The sequence below is a fragment of the Phyllostomus discolor genome, chromosome 1, assembly GCF_004126475.2.
Source record: "Phyllostomus discolor isolate MPI-MPIP mPhyDis1 chromosome 1, mPhyDis1.pri.v3, whole genome shotgun sequence".
Classification (NCBI taxonomy): Eukaryota; Metazoa; Chordata; class Mammalia; order Chiroptera; family Phyllostomidae; genus Phyllostomus; species Phyllostomus discolor.
Window position 1 is genome coordinate 191,073,365 of NC_040903.2, and position 21,091 is coordinate 191,094,455.

The 21,091-nt window shown below is 36.7% G+C and overlaps 1 protein-coding gene across 3 annotated transcripts in view; it reads left to right on the plus strand.

The window, feature by feature from the left end:
• Positions 1-21,091, plus strand: part of MPP5 (membrane palmitoylated protein 5) — a 74,048-nt gene that overhangs the window by 2,022 nt on the left and 50,935 nt on the right. The gene's annotated exons all lie outside the window — the stretch shown is intronic.

The following is a 21,091-nucleotide window of genomic DNA, read 5'->3' on the forward strand; positions in this document are numbered from 1 at the left end:
CAGGGTCGATTCTTTTTCTTAGGCATTTTTTCCTTTCCTTGTCTGAATAACTACTAGCCACAATTAATTCATTCGCCTACTGAAGGGTGGTTTTCAATTTTTCACTATTTCAGTGTTCAGTGACTGTTTGCATGTGTGCTCGAGCACATGTGTGAAGATTTCCCTAAAATGTATACTTACCTGTAAGTCGAATTGCTGGGCCATAGATTGATGTGCATTTTCAATTTCACTAGCTGCAGCCAAATCATCCTCTGAAGTTTTAACAATTTACATTCTTGCCAACAGTATGTAAGTCATTCTTGCCCACACTTGGAATTGTCAGATTGGCATTGTAAGATTTTTAAATTTCTGCCAACCTAATGAGTGAGAAATGATGTATTTGTAGTCTTTCCTTGAAAAAGACTTTAACTTTATTTTTGATTTGCATGAAATGAAATTAGCTCTCTTCATTGTACAGTTGTTTTGACAAATGCATAAAGCTGTGCAACTACAAGGAAGGTACAGAACAGTCCCAGCACCCAAATTCCTCTGAGCTGCCCTTTTGTGATGAACCCTTCCTCCACCCTTAATTCCTGGCAGCTAATGATCTGTTGTCTCTCTCTGTACTTTGTCTTTTCCAGACTATCATAATAATGAAATCATGCTGTATCTAGCCAGTTGAGTCTAGTTTCTTTCACTTGGCATAATAGATTTGAGTGTTCACCCATGCTGTTAAGTGTATCAGCAGTTCCTTCTGCTTTATAGCTGAATATAGTATTCCATTTTTATGGATGTACCACATTTTGTGTATCCATCTACTAGTTGAAAGACATTTCAGTTATTTTCAAGGGGGGCGGTCTATGAATAAAACTCCTGTAAATCTTTGCAAATAGGTTTTTGTGTGAATGTCTTTGTTCTCTTGGGTAAGCACCTTGAAGTGGAATTGCTGGGTCGGATGACAACTATATGTTTAACTTTATTGAAGCTGTCTGTTGTAAACAGAATAATGTCCCACCAAGATGTCCTAATCCCTGGAACCTGGAAATAAATTAGGTTATGTGGCAAAGATGAGTTAAAATTGCAGGTGAAATTAAGATTGCTAATCAACTGACTTTAGAATATTAAGATTATCCTGAATTATCCAGGTGGGCCCAGTGTATCACAAAGGTCCTTAAAAAGGAAAGAGAAGCAGTAGAGTCAGAAGACAAGATGTAACAAGAAGGGCGGGAGAGGTGTGGAGTACTTGGTTTTGAGGATGGGGGAGGGGAGCCATGAGCTAAGGCCAGATAGTGGTGTGGAGAAAAAGCTAGGAAATGGATTAACCTTTAGAGCCCCCAGAAAAGAATGCAGCTCTGCCAGTGTCTTGATTTTAGCCCAGAGAGTCCTGATCAGACTTCTAACCAACAAAATGTAAAATACTAATAAATTTGTGTTGTTTTAAGCCACTGAGTTTCTGGTTATTTGTTACAGCAGCATGGGAAACTATAACCATAGTTACAACAAAACTGTAGAAAACTATATGCTGTAAAACTATTTTTCAAAGAGTCTAAACCAGTTTGTATTTCCCTCAGCAATGTATGAGTGTTTGTTACTTTATATCCTCATCAGCACTTGGTATGGTAAATGCATTTACTTTAATTATGCTAATAAGTATGTAGCAGCATCTCATTGTGGTTTTTATTTGTATTTTTCTCATGCCTATGATATTAAGCATCTTTTCATGTGCTATTTGCCATCTGTATATCCTCATTGAAGTGTCCAAATAGTCTGCCTATTTTAAAATAGAACTTTCTCATTGTTGAGTTTTGAGGGCTCTCTATAATCCTTTGTCAGATATATGATTTGCAAAGATTTTTCTCCCAGTCTTTGGCTTGCCTTTTCTATTTTTTTAAGTGTCTTTTGAAGTACAGAAGTTTTAAATTTTGGCAAAGTCCAAAATACCAGTATTTTCTTTTATGGATTTTACTTTTGGTGTTGTGTCTAGGAACACTGCTTAACCCAAGGTCACAAACATTTTCTCCTGTTTTCTTCTACAAGGTTTATATTTTACATTTAGATCTATGTTTATGTTCTGTTTTGAGTACGTATTTGTATGAAGAAAGGTTTGGGTTGAGTTTCATTTATTTGTCACATTGTTCTGTGACCATTTGTTGAAATGATTGTCCTTTCTCCATTGGATTGCCTTTGTCTCTTAGTCAGAAATCATTTGACTGCATTTGTGTAGGTCAGTTTCTAGGCCCTTGACTTCCATTGTTCTGTTTGTCTATCCTTTGACAATATCACAGTGTCTTGGTTACTAGAGGTTAGAAATAAGTCTTGAAATCAAGTAATGTGAGTTCTCCAACTTTATTCCTTTTCAAAATTGTTTTCACTATTTTAGTTCTTTTGTCTTTCCATGTAAATTTTAGAATCTGCTTCTTAATGTTCACAGAAAACTTCTGCTAGAATTTTTATTGGAATTGTGTTTATAGTTCAACTTGGGGGTAATTGACATCTTAACCAAATTGAAATTTCCAATCTGTGAACACCGTGTTCTCTCTATTTATTTAGGTCTCTGATTTCTGTTATGCGTGTTTTTAGTTTTCAACATACAGATTCTGCAAAGATTTTTAAAATCTGTACCTAAGTATTTCAGTTTTTTGGTCCTGTTATAAATGGTCATTTAAAAAGACTTAGGTTTCCAATTGACCATTGACAAGATATAGTACAATTTTTTTTTGTATATTGACTTTGTATCCTGAGTTTTTACTCATCTCTTCTATGACCTTTTTTGGGGGTAGGTTTCTTGGGATTTTCTAAGTAGACAGTCATGTAATCTATTAGACACCTGTTTATTTCTTTCTAGTCTTTATGCCTTTTCTTTTTCTTGACTTATGGGAGTGATGAAGGGGGACATGCTTGCTTTGTTCACCAATTTAAAGGGAACACATTCAGTCTTTCATCTTTAAAATGTTAGCTGTAGGTCATTTTGTATATTCTCTAAATCAGGTTAAGGAAGTTTCCTTCTTTTCTGAGGTTCCTGAGGGTTTTTATCATGAATGGATGTTGAATTTTGTCAAATGTCTTTTCTGCATCTATTGAAGTGATCATGTGGATTTTTTGCTTTAATCTGTTAATATGGTGAAGTACACGAGGTAATTTTCAAATATTGAACCAGTCTTGAATGTTTCTGGGAATTTGGATTATTTTTCTTTAATATACATTAACATTTCTTTTTAAAAATGAAGGAAACAATGTAAGATTTTGTGAACTAAAGTGTTTATGAAATAAAAGGAGTCAAGGTACTCATTAACAGTTGTATGAATTTTACACGGTTGTAGGACTTAAGTTTTCTTGATCTGTACTGGAGTTAGTGGACCATACTGTACCTAACTGGCGAACTCTTGTTTAAAATTACTAAAGATAGAAAATGTTGCTTGTTTCACTGTAATGACACATTCCTTGTGTTGGGTTAATTTAGGCAAGTTGTTTAAATGTATTTGGAGAGTGAAGTATATTTTGAATGAAGGTGAAGTGATATAATTAGATTTTTTACTTGGAATAATAATGGGAATTTATAAAAAACAACAACAACAGAAAACATGCTTTTTCCTAATACCAGAAAAATCTACTATAGACCCTTGAGTAACCAGATAAATGTTTGGCATGGTCATAGTAGAATGAATCCATTGAGTGTATTAAATAAAAAAATGTATGAAGTGAAATATGAAATAAAGTACTTGTAAGAAAAAGCCAGTCTGTTTTTCTATAATGAAGATGTTTCGTCATGAAAAATGTGGGTGTGTGGTAAAAAGATGCATGCTCGTTAAATCTATTAAATATTTTTGAATTGTGAGATTTTTCCTACATCAATTCAGACAACAGAAGACAGTTTAATTAAGAAGAATAAGGGTTCAGTAACCTTGTAAACAATCTGTTTAATTTTATCATTTTTATAAATTTGGACTTACATGATTTAACTTTTTTTTTTTTAAAGATTTTATTTATTTATTTTTAGAGAGGGAAGGGAGGGAGGGAGAGAGGGAGGGAGAGGGAGACAGAGAGAAACATCAATGTGCGGTTGCTGGGGGTTATGGCCTGCACCCCAGGACTGTACCCTGGCTGGGAATCGAACCTGGGACACTTTGGTTCCCAGCCCGCGCTCAATCCACTGAGCTATGCCAGCCAGGGCATGATTTAACTTTTACAGATCCAAGCAGTGTGGCTTTTTGTCTCTATTTTATTTTTTTAATCGTCACCCAAGGATATATTTATTGATTTTTAGAAACAGAGAGAGAAACATCAATGTAAGAAACATCAGTTGGTTGCCTCCCATACACACCCCAACCAGGGGTGGAACCTGCAACCTAGGTACGTGCCCTGACCTGGGATTGAACCTGCAGCCTTTTGGTATACGGGGATGATGCTACAACCAAATGAACCACCCAACCAGGGTGTCTCTTACAATTTTAAAGTTCCTTCTTCCTTTGGTAGTTACCTCAAGTACCCTAAACAATGAAGTTTTGAGGCCTTGCAGGTTCCTGACGTCTTTGATCCTTTAAGGCAGGGGATGGCAGCTCTCTGTAAAGGGCTAGGTAGTCAATATTTTAAGCTTTTGAGGCCATATCATTTCTGTTGCAAGGACTCTACTCCACTGTTATAGTGCAAAGTGCAAAGCAATAAATGTGATTGTGTTCAATAACACTTTATAGAAACTGGGTGTGCTTGAGTTGGCCTGTGGACTTAGTCTGCCTACTTTTGCATTAGGCAAAAAGTCAGCAGGGAAAATGAAAATAATTGTAGTAATGTAGTGGCAAGAGCCTTAGAGTCAGCTGAGTTGGGGAGTTACTTACGCTGTAATTCCCAGTCAAGCCTTCACTCTGCTCATCTACAACATGTAGCCACCTTGTAAGATCAGAAAGGTTAAAATAAGGCACGGAAGGCACTGATGAAAATAATTTGACACGTGGTAGATAATAAGTATTTGCTTTGCTCCCCCCTTCTTGTTCTATGGCTGTACAACGCTTTGCTGTCGACAAATCAATAGATGTGAAGTAATTAAGGAGGTTCATTTGAGGAGATTCATTTTTAGTATATCTAGTTATTCCAAATATTAGAAATTATAACTTTATATTTATAGCTAAATTGTCTTGAATTACGCTTTCTTTGATAAAAGTTGTATCTGTTTGGCTTCATAATACAGTAGTATCAAAACACTGATAATTTGTGTTTCGTATATTGAGGGTTTTACATTGTCATGGGAAATGTTTGATGATGACACTTAAAATGTATTACAGTACTTCAATTTGACCTAACAAGTACGCTTTCTATATTTTACTTGTGTGCTTCACAAGTGCCTCTAAGACTGCATTTATTTAAAATAACTGACTGCCTTCTGTGCATACACCAAAGTAGGTTGGTTGTACTTAACAGAGCACCTATATATGTACTTATTTTTGTGTAATGTTTGGGATATAAGTGAGGCTCCAGAAAGTTGTTTTTCTTCCTTTCTATGTTTCTTGTAAGCTAGAGCTGGATTCGAGATTTTTAACTCCTCTTTCCACTCAAAAAAAAAAATCTGTACTCCACAAATCAGAGACATGGATTGCAATAAACTGCATTATGTTTTGATAAATATATTTTTGAATAGATTATGTGATTATCAATAATTTGATTAAGCAGTTTTACAGAAATTGTGTGAATCAGTTTTCAGACTGAGTTAGTGACAAATCACTGTAATTGCATGCTGTGGCAATAATAGAGAAAGTCAGTGGAAGGAAACGATTTTTGTAGCCCTACTCATAAACAGTGTGCATATGTAGTGAGATCAAGTTCTCAGCTCTGTCAGTTTCTCTTATTGACTTCTCAAACATTACTCTGGGGTGTTTTTCCACTAGGTTGTTTGTACTACACAAGTTTAATTAGGCTTTAAAAATTGGCATAATTTGCAGACTTGAGTTGCATTACAGCAATTTAGGATCTTGTTTCAATAAATCATTTAATTTTACTGTCAGTGTGCTTGTGCTAATATTTTGCTTGCTTTCCTCCCTTCTGTGTAATAGATGTCTTTCATATCTGTCTTGGGTCTTATATTTCCCATTTATACAAGTTTTCTTAGGATGCTCTTCCTCTGCTGGTCACTCTGGTTGCATTTTCTGCAGTTGTAATACAGCACTTGCCAAACAGCATGGCAGTTGTGTAGGCATTTTGTTTACTTGTTTACTTACTGAATTTCCATACTGGATTTTAACTTTCTTTTTCTTGTCAGTGACTATCCAGGTGTTTGTATCAAGTTGGTACTTATACTATTGAATTAAAGTATAGTTTAGTAACCTTTTTTAACTGCAGAGTTTGCAGTATAGTAGTTCCCTCTTAATCCACAGTTTCACTTTATGTGGCCTCAGTTACCTGTGGTCAGCTGTGGTTTGAAAATATTAAATGGAAAACTTCAGAAATAAACAATTCATAAGTTTTAAATTGTGCATTGTTCTGAGTAGTGTGATTCCCTTCCCCATCTGGGATGTGAATTATTCCTTTGTCCAGTGTATCCACACTGTATATGCTCCCTGCCCATTGGCCACTTAGCAGTCATTTCAGTTATCCGATCAACTGTTGGGGTATCACCAGCGCTTGTGTTCAAGTAACCCTTACCTTACTTAACAGTGGCCCCAATGTGCAAGAGTGGTGATGCTGGCAATTCAGATATGCCAAAGAGAAGCTATACAGTGCTTCCTGTGAGTGAAAAGGTACGTATAGTACCATAAGAGAATTTGTGAGAGAAACCACATTCACATAATTTTTAATAGAGTATAATGTTAAAATCGTCCTATTTTATTGTTACTCATTAATCTCTTACTGTATCTAATTAATAAATTCAGCTTTACCGTAGGTATGTGTGCATAGGGGGGAAAATAGTACAGATAGGGCTGGGTGCTGTATGCCGTTTCAGACACCCCATCCCCTGGGGGCCTTGGAAGTGTCCTCCAGGGATCAGAGGGATCTGCTGTTTAATCTTCAAGATTGACCTTTTGTTTCTCTTTCTTGTTACATAACCGCTTTGTGTTTTTCTGCCTTCTGAGACTATCTTCAAGATCAGGACATGGCTCATACCCTCAGTCAGCAGTACTACTGTACCAAAGTTCAGTGGGTTCCAAACTCGGTGACGTTTGTATCCTCAGCAGTCATCCTCCTTCTCAGTGTCTTCCTTCCTGACACAACCTCACCAGTAGATGTGAATCTTTATTACCAATTCTGCTTAATGTTCTTATACTATGCAATGGTTATTTGGTATTTCTTCAACTGTCTCTCCCTTTTTATGGCCAGTTGTTGAATTGCATACCAGTAAGCCATCCAGGTAGAGGTAGTCACCTCCTTATTTGCCAACCTTTGAAGCATGTTGTTTTCTTTAGTAAACTATAAATCCCTTGAGGTCAAAAGTTGGAATCTCTGCCCTGGCTGGGTCAGTTGGTTGGAGTTCGTCCCGAACACCAAAAGGTTATGGGTTTGATTCCCAGTCAGGGCACATACCTAGGTTGCGGTTTCCATCCCTGGTTGGGGTGCATATGGGAGGCAACCAACCAATCAGTGTTTCTGTCTCTCTGTCCCCTCCCCCCTTCCTTCCTCTCTCTCTAAAATTGATAAACACCCTTGGGTGGGGATTTTAAAAAAAGTTGGAATCTCTTATGTTTTTTAGAGACCAGAAACTTGTAATAAGTAATCGAAAAGATCAACACCCGAGATTAAAGGGGATAGGGGAAATCTGTATGGAATAAGTGTGAAAATAGGCATCTAGAAAGCAAAGCAATAACTGTGTGACTTGGTAATTAGAATTCTAAGAGAGTTGTCATTGTGCGTTATTAACATGATGAAAGAATAGATGCAATCAGACTTATGACAAGGCTCTGGAATTTCTGCTACAGGAAGGGCTCAGAGGCAGCAGTTTTGTTACTATATTTTAAAGTGTAGGTGATCCCTACACTTTTTTGGAATTTTTCTTATAATTAATGCCTTTATTCCTTTAGTAAACTGGTTTCCTCTCATTTTTAAAGATGTAATATATTCATTTTTCGTGGTAGAGGAAGTCCTCACTACTGAAGAACCATTCTAATAATTGCATAAGTGCTTTATTTAAAAATTTTTAGTTTATTGTTGCAATGTATTTGAAATTGTTTAGGATCTTAAGGATACTATTTTGACTGCTTTTTCTAGAAGGAGTGTCCACTCCACAGCCCATGGGCTGCACACAACCCAGGATGGCTATGAATGCAGCCCAACACAAAATTGTACATTTACCTAAAACCTTTTTTTGCGCTTATTAGTTTTTGTTAGTGTCTGTGTATTTAATGTGTGGACTAAGACAACTGTTCTTCCAGTGTGGCCCAGAGAAGCCAAAAGGCTGGACACCCCTGGAAAGGTTCCAGAACTCTTAAAAGGGCTTTGTTGCTGTTGCTAATTTTTACAGACTCTTAGAAGGTAGTTGTAATTTAAAGTTTCTGTATTTTTTTCTTTCAAAAGAGTAATGTCTTTGTGCCCCCCCTCCCAAAATTATAAAAGTAACTATTTTTTGGTCAATATTTTGTGAGATACCCAATAGTACAGAAGTATAAGTAAAAAATAAGACCTGAAAGATTTGTTATCCTCGCTTTTCATAGATGTTAAATGAAAACGCCTTTTTTGTCAGTAGCTTTAAACATATCTTTTACATGTGTTGGTAAGAATAGGATGATATATAAACACCATTCCAAAGCTTGCTTTATTCACATGCCTTTGTTTCATACTCTAGTAGCCACATTAATATTTTTTAAATAAATATATGGAATTCACTTTAACAGCATGTTATTTCACACACTGTATAAAAAATATTAGGTCCACGTGTACTTGATAACAAAAAAAAATAGGTAATAAAATGTTTTACATCCATTTTTTCCATACTGGGTTCTTCAAAATTCAGTGTATTTTACATTGATGGCACATCTCAGTTAGAATGATAAGTTTTCATTATGAATACTTGATCTGTAGTTATATTTTATTAAACTTAGAGTTGAGCCCTGGCTGGTATGGCTCAGTGGATTGAGCACCAGCCTGTGAACCAAAGAGTCGCCAGTTCAATTCCCAGTCAGGGCATATGCCTGCGTTGCTGGCCAGGTCCTCAGTAGGGCGTGTGAGAGGCAATCACACATTGATGTTTCTTTCCCTCTCATTCTCCCTCCCTTCCCCTCTCTAAAAATAAATAAAATCTTTAAAAAATACAAAAATAAATTTACAGTTGAAAAAGTAGACTAACATACCGAAATAGTTCCAAACATACTCTGTGGCATAAATTTTTAGAAAAGGAATTGATTGAAGGTTTATTTTAAATTTTTGGATGTGATTGGTCACTCAAACAGACACAAAAAAACCTCATACCAAAGTAAATATTTTTACATATTTATGCTAATTTTTACTTTCTACTGTATTTGGAAGAAAAGAGTCACTCCCACTGTATTTTCTTGGGGAGAACAATAAAAGAGGCAGAGTCAGAAGTCATGAGAAGCTGTGAGGAATTAAGTTTTGGGACAAGGATGCAAACAAGTAACTTAAAGAGGATGTGATCTGCTCTAGTACCAAGTAAATCAAGGTCCTAAGAAACAGACTTCAATTTGAGGTCCAGTTGTGCCATTTAGCTTTTTACATTGGAAAAGTCACTTGTTTTTATTTAGCTAAGTTACAAAATTGAAGGGGAATATGGTTGTGAGGGTTAATGAGACAATGCATGCCAGGGTCAGCGAATGAATGGGGTGCATAGCAATCCCTTCGTAAACAGTAGGGGAAAGACCAAAAAAGGAAACTTTTGAAAAAGGACACTGTAGGTTGTGCTTCAGGAAAGATAATCTGTCAGTACTATGTAAAATGATTGACAACTAGAAAGACCAAGGTTGGGTGACTATCAAGTTGTAGAAAAATCCATGAAAGAGATAATGCGTATGTGATTTAAGGCAGCGGTATGAAAAGGGAGAAACTGGGGTGGGTGGGTGGGTGTGTGTGGGTGTGTGATATTAAGGAGGGAGAATTGATGGGAGTTGATATGATTAGTAACATTTAGGGATATTATAGTTTTGATTTTCAATACTTAAATTTGACTGCAGAGAGATAGTCTATTTTCTGGTATTAATTTTTTAGGGTATAAATTAATATTTTATTAAACTATTTGTCAAGGTAGGACACATGGCTCATTTTGACAGCACATACCGAAACTGGAGGACTGCAGAGTGGAGAGTAACAGTCTAAAAATGTTATCAGGATCCTGGATTGTTGGTAATTTGATTTCTTTCAGATGAGTAGGAAAATTCACATGCATTCTACCATTTCTCCACTTAACTACAAATTTATGTGTTGGGTAGGTATGGCTGCTTGGCTGAGTATGTAGAAACTTGGAGCACTGTCTGTCGTGCTGCTGCAAGCTGGTGCTGTAGTAACTGTAGTCTGTACCGTATACCACAGTGAAAAGCAACTGAACCAGAGTTCATTTGTTTCTTTTACGAAGCAGGGAGTTGGAAAAGATTAATTTAATCATGTTTTAAAGGTAAAAGAATGATGTACAGTTGATCCTTAAACAATGCAGGAGTTAGGGACACTGACTGCCACACAGTCAAATCCTTGTGTAACTTTAGACTCCCTAGAAACTGAAGTTGTCCCTTAGTATCTTCAGCGGATTGGTTCCAGGACCCCTGTGGATGCCCAAATCCTTGGATACTCAAGTCCCTTATGGAAGAAACAGATCGGTAGGTACGGTCTGCCCTCCATGTCCAGGGACTCCCAACTGCAACTCAAAAACAGTGCAGGTATTTATTGAAAAACTCTGCTGTAAGTGGAGCTGCTCAAGCTCAAGCCCATGTTGTTCAAGGGTCGACGGTAATTATGTGATTTTTGAAAAGGGGGGTATAGTCAGCATGTTATTATTTTAGAGAGATGTAACTAACATAGAACTATGGGTCCACATAAGGGTTCACTGATGCAGGTTTTAATTCCTGTTCTATTAATGTCTAGCTCTGTAACTTAACTTGTAGTACCTGTAAATCTTGTGGAAAATGGGGATGTCTGACCTGCTTACCGAAATTTCAGGGCAATTGTGGAGATCAAATGAGATGTTTGAATTTACTATAGAAACTGCAAAACTTTACAAATGTAAGATATGAATATGTAAATTACTTAAAATTTTTCATTTCTAGCCTATTCTCTTTGGTTTCCCTGTCTAGAAATTAACAGCCTGTCAACGTGCTCACTTTAAATGCAGTCCTTCAAAAGTGGAGCTTATCTTCTTTACAGTTCTCCCCGTCTCCCTTCTCTCCCTCCCAGGGAGAAAATCCATATTCTCCGAATTATACTATTTTAAGGTCCTATAATTTCTCTGAGGCTCGATTGTCATGCACGGTATTTTAGAATTATATTTAGCTCCTGGTCTCTTAAATCCTGTCACATCATCCTTTGTAGTAACCATTGTTTGAAATTATCCCTTTTCATTCCTTCTGCTACTTCCTTTATCTTCCCATGCATAAAGTATTAAAACATTTTATTATCTCTCTTGGCTACTCTACTTATATTTCCCCTACTTAACTCTGGTAACAGTGTAAATTTATCTTTCTAAACAAGCCATTTTTAAAAAACTCAAACCCATAGTTTCCCATCGCCTGTAGGAGAAATTCAAACAATTTAGCTTAGCATTCAGAGTCCACCGTGGCTTTATCTTCTATCTCTTACATTGGCTCCGTTCTTATCAAGACTGTTCTTGTTCTGCAACTAGGCCATATATATTCTTGATCGTTAGCACTATTCTGAAAAGCCATATTGCAAGTAACTTTATTCCACACACATTTAAAAATCCAGTTTTTAAATGTCACAGTCAGTTTGAAATGTAATAAATTACCTTTTGTCCCAGTGCCTTTAAAAAAAACCTTTACTAACCTTTTGGATTCATTTAATCTTTTATTACGAAGTTGCTGGAGGTGATAATGGGGCAGTTCGAGTAACCAACTATTTGATATCTTTGATACTCTTTGGCTTTTAACCAATTCCTACTATGAGTGTGTGGTCTTGAATATCACCAGAGACGGTCAACTTTGTGTTCGACGTAAGCAAATGGAGAATTTTCCCACTGAATTAAAAAAAATAATACTTTCATTTCAGAGAATATTACATACAGCGTATAGGAAGCTTAAGTATCTGGTTTTCAAAATTTCTTGTTCTCCCAACTCATCTGTATACTGGTACTACTCTAATACAGAAGTATCCAAATTTGTAAAAGAAAACAGTGAATGATGATTCATTATGCAGTCCCATTGGTGCCTGGGGGTACACAGAAGTATCCAAATTTGTAAAAGAAAACAGTGAATGATGATTCATTATGCAGTCCCATTGGTGCCTGGGGGTACCTATGGTCAACGCTATATTTTAAGTATAAAAAAAGCAAGAAGCAACTGTTAGGTATTGAATTTGCAGATGTGTTTTTCATAGGATTTCATTGTTTAAAAGAGAGAATATCTATGGACAAGTGAAGGAAAAGCTTAGAAAGGTACCCTTCAAAGCACTGAACTGAGAATTGTCATAATCCATAGAAGTTTTTCTTTTTCTTCTCTTAGTATTGGATAAGACTAAATAAAAAGAATGGCAAGAGGGAAGAGCTACTGTTCTGAAGTCACAAAGACTTGGTATGAGTCTCCACTCTACCGTTTAGATTTATGACCTTGGGAAGCAACTTAATCTCTCCATGTTTGTTTTCCACATCTGTAAACTGAGGATAACTGTGAGGAGATGAAAGGATTGACTGAGATGATGATATGTGAAATTCTTGGCGCTCTGCCTGGCAAGTAGTGCCATTGGTTTTACTTCTGCTGTTAACCGCTGTCACCGGTCACCGCTGACTCAAAGCATTTACATAATTATTCTACTTTTGTCCTCTGGAAAATGCCATACAAGGATGTTGTAAAAAACCATGTTACAATGGGTGTGAAACTGTATACACAGAATACCTGTTACAACTGATGGATATTTATTTATAGGTGCTCTTTGGGCAAAATCTTTGCTGCTTTAACCCTGTCTTCTTTTTTGTCATTGGGGATAACAAGAGTACTTAAAGTTGTAGGATTGTTTGAGGATTAACAACATTAAATCTTGTGGCGCTATGTTTAGCATACAGTAAATAATATGGTCATTAAATATGTTTTGTCTATACTTTTTTGGTCTTTTCTTGTTTGGGCCACTCTTTTTTGTAATATTTTATTTATTTTTTAGAGAGAGGAGAAGTGAGGGAGAAAAAGAGAAACAACAGTGTGGAAGAGAAACATAGATCCGTTGCCTCTCTCACATCCCAAACCCAGTACCTGGCCCGCAACCCAGGCATGCATGTGCCCTTATTGGGAATCGAACCGGCAACCTTTCAGTTTGCAGGCTGGTGCTCAACCCACTGAACCACACCAGCCAGGGCCTGGGCCACTCTCACTGTAGCTACTTAATTTATTATTTTATATGCATGTTTTGTCTCTCTGGCTAGATGGTAAGCATTTAACGGTCGGGGATTTATTATGTGTGGGATATATTACTAAAATTGGCCTTGCTTTTCCACTTAGGTTCCAGTATACAGTGTAAAGCAATTTATTTGGCAATAGCCCTTATTCTGTTTATACTGTTGCTATTCTATTGGCAGTCATTGCTTTGTTGAATTTCTGGGTTTAGTGATCTCTGCCACTAAGTATTTCTGTAACCTTGGCAAGTGACTTAAATTTTCTGATCCTTCCTTTGTCATATGTAAAATAAGAATTCATTAAATAAATCAAAGTTTGTTTTGTTATTAAAACATTTAAGTTAGTAGAACATTCTTCCCTTGAACCTGGTAAAGAAAAAGTGAGCTTCTGCTCTTATCTTCCTGTCCACCACCAAGCGGACCCTTGAAGTCCCTTCCTGAATATTTTAAGAAACACTGGACTAGATGATTTTAAGGATCTTCTAGGCTCAGTATTTATTAATTATTTAAAACCAACAGTACGTGAAAAAGAGGCACAACACAATAAGCAAAAATACCACTAGGTGGTTAACAAGGGAGCTTGGCTATTTAAAGTTTGTCTTGAACGTGTGAAAAACTTCCTGGATATCATTGCATGGGTAAGTGCCTCGGTTTTGGATTAGTTGATGTTCCAGTGTTTGCTTGGCTTGACTCAGGGTTTCTCAATACTGGTGGTATTGACATTTTGACTGGATAATTCCTTGTTATGGGGGCTGTCCTGTGCACATCTAGCAGTGTTCCTGACCTCTGCCAAGTTCAACAGGTACCAGTAGCACTCAACCCAGTCCTGACAGTAAAAAGTATGTCCAGATGTTGTCAAAATTCTCCTGATGATGAGAGGGGAAGGAAGAGTCACCCTTGATTGAGAACCACTGGAATCCAAATGTTTAAGAGTCAAGGAGATGATATTGTAAATAAATTTTTGCTAAACTTTGTTTAAATGAGGATTTTAGGATATAGGTGTTTAATAGATTATAAATGCAGCAGTATTTTTCCAGTGTATTTTCCATGTTGTCTGTCTGTCTGTTTCAAGGAAATTTTATGGCCTAGAATCATGGGGTAAGAGTAGGAACTTGTAGACTAAATCTTTTTATTGCAGGTGTATTTTAAATATGTACAGTTTTTGCCAGGAATGTTCAAAGCTGCTTTCTCTGAAAGTTTACATCTGAGAAGGTGGTGTATTTTCTTTCGCTCTCTGTGAGGGCAGATGATTTGTGTGTTGTCAGTTATAGTGTATGTTACTCCTACTTCTCTCTGAAATATTTACTTATTTGATTTTTACTTTTAAATTTTTTTCAGTTAAGGGGATATTACTTCCATTCTTTACAAACTTACCTGGCATGGTACATTCTAAATGTACAATAGTTAGTTAATGTAAAGAGCTTGATTTGTCTGTCAGTTAATAGCTTATTTTTTTTTTTTACATTGTACCTATTGAGTTAAACAAGTTCAGTTTACTTCAAATAAGTATTTTTAAAATATCTTTTGTCCTGGCTGGCGTAGCTCAGTGGATTGGACGTGGGCTGCAAACCAGGCATCGCAGGTTCAATTCCCAGTCAGGGCACATGCCTAGGTTGCAGGCCATGGCCTCCAGCAACTGCACATTGATGTTTCTCTCTCTCTCCCTCTCTTTCTCTCTCTCTTCCTTCTCTAAAAATAAATAAATAAAATCTAAAATATATATATATATTTTTCATTCTCCAATGCAAATAATTGAAAAATTAGTTCCTCAGTTAACTATTGGTTGAGTCTATATGGTTTTGTTTAAATTGTTGTCAATAATAACTTTTGAGCTAATTCTTTGCACAAGTAGCCCAAATGTGTTTGCGTATTGACTTGTATTTACTTACTTTTAGGCATAGCTAAGTTCGTTCTCTGTGAAGAGGGTGCCGTTCGTTGTTGGAAACAGATGTATGCACTGAGTTAAACATTTATTGAGTAAACGGGTTTCTTGTGTGATGTCAGTATATGACTTGTTTTTGGAATATACAGTGGTCTTTTTAAAAAAATTGGTTTGTTGAGGTATAATTTACTTGTGATAAGATGCAAATTTAAGTGTATATTTAAAATCAGCTCAGTAGGTATCCTTATGTTAAAATTCACCAACTCCCCTGGCTGGCATAGCTCAGTGGATTTAGCACGGGCTGCTAACCAAAGTGTCGCAGGTTCGATTCCCAGTCAGGGCACATGCCTGGGTTGCAGGCCATGACCCCCAGCAACCCCACATTGATGTTTCTCTCTCTCTCTCTCTCTCTTCCTCCCTTCCCTCTCCAAAAATAAATTTAAAAAATAAAATCTAAAAAAAATATTTAAAAAAAAATTCACCAATCCTAAATGTTCCGTTTGATAAGTTTTAAAAACTTTTATGGATACAGTTTGAGTTTTAGTAATTTTACATCATCATGCAGATATCACTGAAATGTATTTTTATTACACTTCAATCACCAAAAAAAAATTCCCTTGTCTTTTTGTAGCCAGTTTCTGCTCCCACTCCCAGTTCTAGGAAACCACCAGACAGTGCTAGTTTCGCCTCTTCTGGAAATATATGGATGGAATCGTGCAATGTGTACTCTTGTGTGTGGCATTATGTTTTGCAGGCCATTCATGTTGTTGCATATCATCACTAGTTCATTCTTTTTTATTACTGATAGTATTCTGTATTTTATTTATCTGTTCACCAGCTAAAGGATATTTGGATTGTGTCTAATTTTAAGTTATCTACAAGGCTTCTTTGAATATTCCACACAAATCTTTGTGATTTTTTACAAATAAAAATATGTTTTTGTTTTTCTTGTGTGGAATCACTGGATTATATCTTGTATGTTTAATGTTTTAAGAAACTGCCTAACTACTCTTTTGCAAATTCCTCATCAGTATTGTTTGAGCATTGTGGTTCTCCGTGTCCTCTCCGGTACTTAGTATTATCAGTCTTTTCAATTTTAGCTATTTTATTGTGTTTGTAATGGTATTTTATTCTGTTTTTTAACAGCTTTATTGAGAAACAACTCACATACCATACAGTTCATCCATTTCAAGTGTACAGTGGCTTTATATATTTCAGAGTTACTCAGTGATCACCACAATTAATTTTAAACATTTCATCACCACCCCCCCAAGAAAAACCGTGCACCCCAACCACACAGTCCCAGCTGTAGGCAACCACGAATCTTCTGTCTTATCTGTATACATTCGTCTGTTCTGGACATTTCACGAGTAGAACCGTGCAGTATGTGCAAGACCTTTGTAACTGGCCTCTTTCATTTCTGTTTTCAGGGTTCATATATGTTGTATCACATATCAGTACTTTATTTCTTTTTATTGCTCAATATTTTATTATGGATATACAACATTTTATTCATTACTTGATGGACTTTGGGATTTTCCCCTAATTTTGGGCTGTTAGGAATTATGCTGCTATGAACATTTTTGTGCAGGGTTTTTGTATATAAATATGTTTTCATTTCTCTTGGGTGTATACCTATGAGTGGAGTTGCTGGAGCATATTGCTAGCTCTGTGTTTAGCTTTTTAAAAGCTTGCCATGCTGTTTTCTAGTGACGCTGCATGATTTGACATGCCTGCCTGCTCTGTACGAGGGCTCCGCAGTTCTTCTGCATCCTCATCAGCACTTCTTGTACCTAGCCATTCTGGTGGGTGCTAAGTGGTTTCTCATTTATTTAATTCAAGTATAATTGATATACAATATTATATTAGTTTTAGGTGTATAGCATAATGATTTGACATTTTTGTACATTGCAAAATGATCACCACAATAGGTCTTACCATCTGTTCCAAAACAAAGTTATAAAACTTCCTTAGCAGCTTTCAGATTTGCAATATATTAATTATAGTAACCATGCTGAACATAACATCCCCATGACTTACTTATTTTTATGTCTGAAAGTTTGTACCTCTTGATCCCCTTCACCAGTTTTGCCTAAGCCCCAACACTGCCCCCATCCCCAGCATCCACCAGTCTGTTGTCTGCATATGAGTTTTGTTTGTTTGTTTGTTTGTTGTTGTTTTAAGATTGCATATGAGTGAAATCATACAGCATTTTTCTTTGTCTGATTTATTTCACTTAGCATAATTCCCTCCAGGCCCATCATGTTGTTGCAAATAGCAAATTTTTTTTTTAATGTCTGAGTAGTGTGCTATTTTGTGAGTGTTTATTATATCACATCTTCTTTACTCATTCATTGATGGGCATATATTTAGGTTATTAACAAATCTTGGTTATTGTAAATAAATGCAGTGAATGTAGGAGTGCATATAGCTGTTCAAATGAATATTTTCATTTTCTTTGGACAAATACCCAGAAATAGAATTGCTAGATCATATGGTAGTTCTATTTTTGAATTTTCGAGGAATTTTCCATACTGTTTTCCATAGTGGCTGCACCAGTTTACATTCCCACCAGTAGCACACAAGGATTCATTTTTCTCTACATCCTTGCTAGCACTTGTTATTCCTTGTCCTACTAATACTGCCCTTCTGACAGGTCTTGCGGTTTTCATTTGCTTTTCTCTGATGACCAGTAATGTAGAGTATCATTTCCTGTGCTTACTAACAGCCATTTGGATATCTTCTTTGGGTAAATCAGGCTATTTCTCTTTTTTTAAATCCTCAGCCAAAGACACATTTACTAATTTTAGAGACAGGGAGAGAAACATCTATGTGAGAGAAAAGCATCAATCAGTTGCTTCTTTGCATGCGCTGTGACCAAGAACTGAACTCGCATCCCTGACAGGGAACCGAGCCCAATACCTTTCAGTTTACAGGGTGGCGCTCCATCCAACTGAGTTACACCAGCCCGGGCTCATCTTTTTACTAGAGTTATATAGTACAAGTCCCCTGTCAGATACATGATGTGTAAGTATTCTCTAGTTCTGTGGATTGTATTTTCATTTTTTGATGATATCCTTTGAAGCACAGAGTTTTTAATGATGATGATGAGCAATTTATCTATTTTGTTGTTGTTTCTGGCACTTTTGGTGTCCTATCTTAAGAAACGATTGCCTAATCCAGGGTCATAAAGATTTACATTTGTATATTCTTCTAAGAGTTTTATGGTTTTAGTTCATACATTTGCATTTTTTATCCATTTTGAGTTAATTTTTGTATATGGTGTGAGGTAGGAGTCCAATCTTACTCATTTTATTTGGATATTCAGTTGTCCTAGCACTGTTTGTTGAAGAGAATGTTTTTTCCCCATTGAATAGTCTTGGCATCCTTGTTAAAAAATCAGTTGCTTATAAATTTGAGAGTTTATTTCTGGACCCAGTTCTAGTCCAGTGATTTCTTTCTATCCTTATGTCACTATCTCATGGTTTTAATTTGCATTTTTCTAAAGATTAATGATGTTGAGATACGTTACCAAGCGATTATTTTTTGCCATTTGTCTCTCTGCCTTGAGGTGGTCAAATATCTTGCACTGTTTTTTAAAAGTTGGTATTTGACTTACTGAGTCATAAGAGTAGTTATAGCAGGCAAATATTTTGCATTTTTTTTATTTTGCCTTTTCATTTTCTTAACAGTTTCTTTCGTAGCATATTCTGCCACCATTCCGTGGATTCTAAAAGACTCGTGAAATCAGTTTGGCAACTGATTGGATAAATAGGGCTTGAGAAATACCAAGATCTTGGAGGTAGTGATATAATTACTAGTAGGAAAGAGGTTGTCAGTCCCACTATGACTAATGGTGGTTCGAATTATGCTTTTTCAACTTTATGGTGGTATGAAAGCAGTGTGCATTTAGTAGAAGCCATACTTCAAATTTTGAATTTTGATTTTTTTTCCCCAGGCCAGCCATATACGGGGTGCTATACTTCCTCATGTTTCTGGGCAGTGGCAGTAAGCTGTAGCTCCCAGGCAGCCACGGGATCACAAGGGTGAACACCTGATACACTGCAGTGCGGCATTAAATGCATTTTCGACTTAGGATATTTTCAGTTTATCACAGGTTTATCGTGATGTGACTCCATTATAAGTCGAGGAACATCTGTATATAGAAATTGAGATTCCTAGTGACATCCAGATAGAAATGTACTTTATTGTCCCTCAACCTGGAAACTTATTTCTGGATGTTCTCAGAGCTTACTCACTTTGTTGTCATTCAGGTCTCAGATAACACCTCCTAAAATAAGGCTTCCCTGACCATATTATCTAGTGCTGCCCCTTCTAAGCATCACTACCTATATTATATTGATGCAGGTATTCCAGAGGTGTGGGGGCCTCAAGAGTCCGCCACCCACTGCGGGTTCTTGGCTTGGCATGGGAAAGAATTCAAATGCAAGCCAGCATAGAGTTTAAAGTAAAAGTGACTTTATTAGTGAAACAGTGAGAGAATGAGCTACTCCACAGACCAAGCAACCCCCCTTCAGCAGACTCTGCTTCCTTTATTGGGGTTCATTTAATTGGGGGTTGGGGTATTCAGTGAGGAGGAGAAATAGTCAGGATCCGCTGGAAAAGGGGTGGAAATTTCTCAGAGGAGCTCTATTAGTCATTTTGTGTCCTTATATGGGCTTTCTGTTTCTGATCCTGGCTTAATCACGGGGTTGTGTTGTTTAGCATGCTGACGTATTACAATGAGTGCATGATTAGGCTATAGGTTGTTGTAGGTGAAATTAGTGGCCATGTTGTATCTAGCTGGTCTGTGGTGGTTTTAAGCCATAAATCAGATGGGGAGTGGTCTTCCTTCTTGATAGTTTCTATAGCTTCTATCTATTGTAGCTGTTCTGCCAGGTACCCTCTCTCAGCATCACCCTGTTCTGCTTTCTCTACAGTCCTTTATCTGAAGTCATCTTACTCTGAATTTGCTTATTATCTGTTACTCTACTGCAGTGATTCTCAACCTTTTTGATTTCATGGCACACAGAAACTAATTACTACAATTCTGCAGTACTCCAAAACATTATTTTTTTTGCCAATCTGACAAAAAAAAATAAAGGTGTAATTTTGCTTCATTCCCACTGGACAACTATTGTTGTATTGGCTGTTATCATTTTTTAAAATCTGACAATCTAAGGGAAAAGAGGTCAGCGCACCTGATTAAATAGTCAGGTAATGCACCCTGACTGGTGTGGCTCAGTTGGTTGGGCGTGGTCCCGAAAAGTGAAAGGTCACTGGTTTGATTCCCAGGCAGGGCACATGCCTGGGTTTCGGGTTGGGTCCCTGGCCTGGGTGCGTATGGAAGGTAACCCAATTGATGTTTCTCTCTTGCGTCAATGTTTCTTTCCCTGCCTTTCTCCTTTCCCCTGTCTCTAAAAATAAATAAAATCTTTAAAGAATAGATATTGCAATAAAAATTCTTGTGGCACTCCTGTTGAGAAATTGCTGCCCTACTGGAATGTAAGCTCCATTAGGACAGGATCCTCTCCTGTCTTGGTCTCCAGTGTAGCATCAACATTTCCCCTCTGAATTAGCTGTGGTTCCCATCCGTCAAATTCTCACATTCTAAACTTACTTTCTTGGCATCATAATCTATTCATAATGTTTCAAGTTGATCCAGAAATTACAGTTAAAACAAAGAACAAAACTGCATTTTTGTTAGAGACTTTACCTAGAGGTCAAAAATGTCATGAAAAATAATCTAGCCCTGG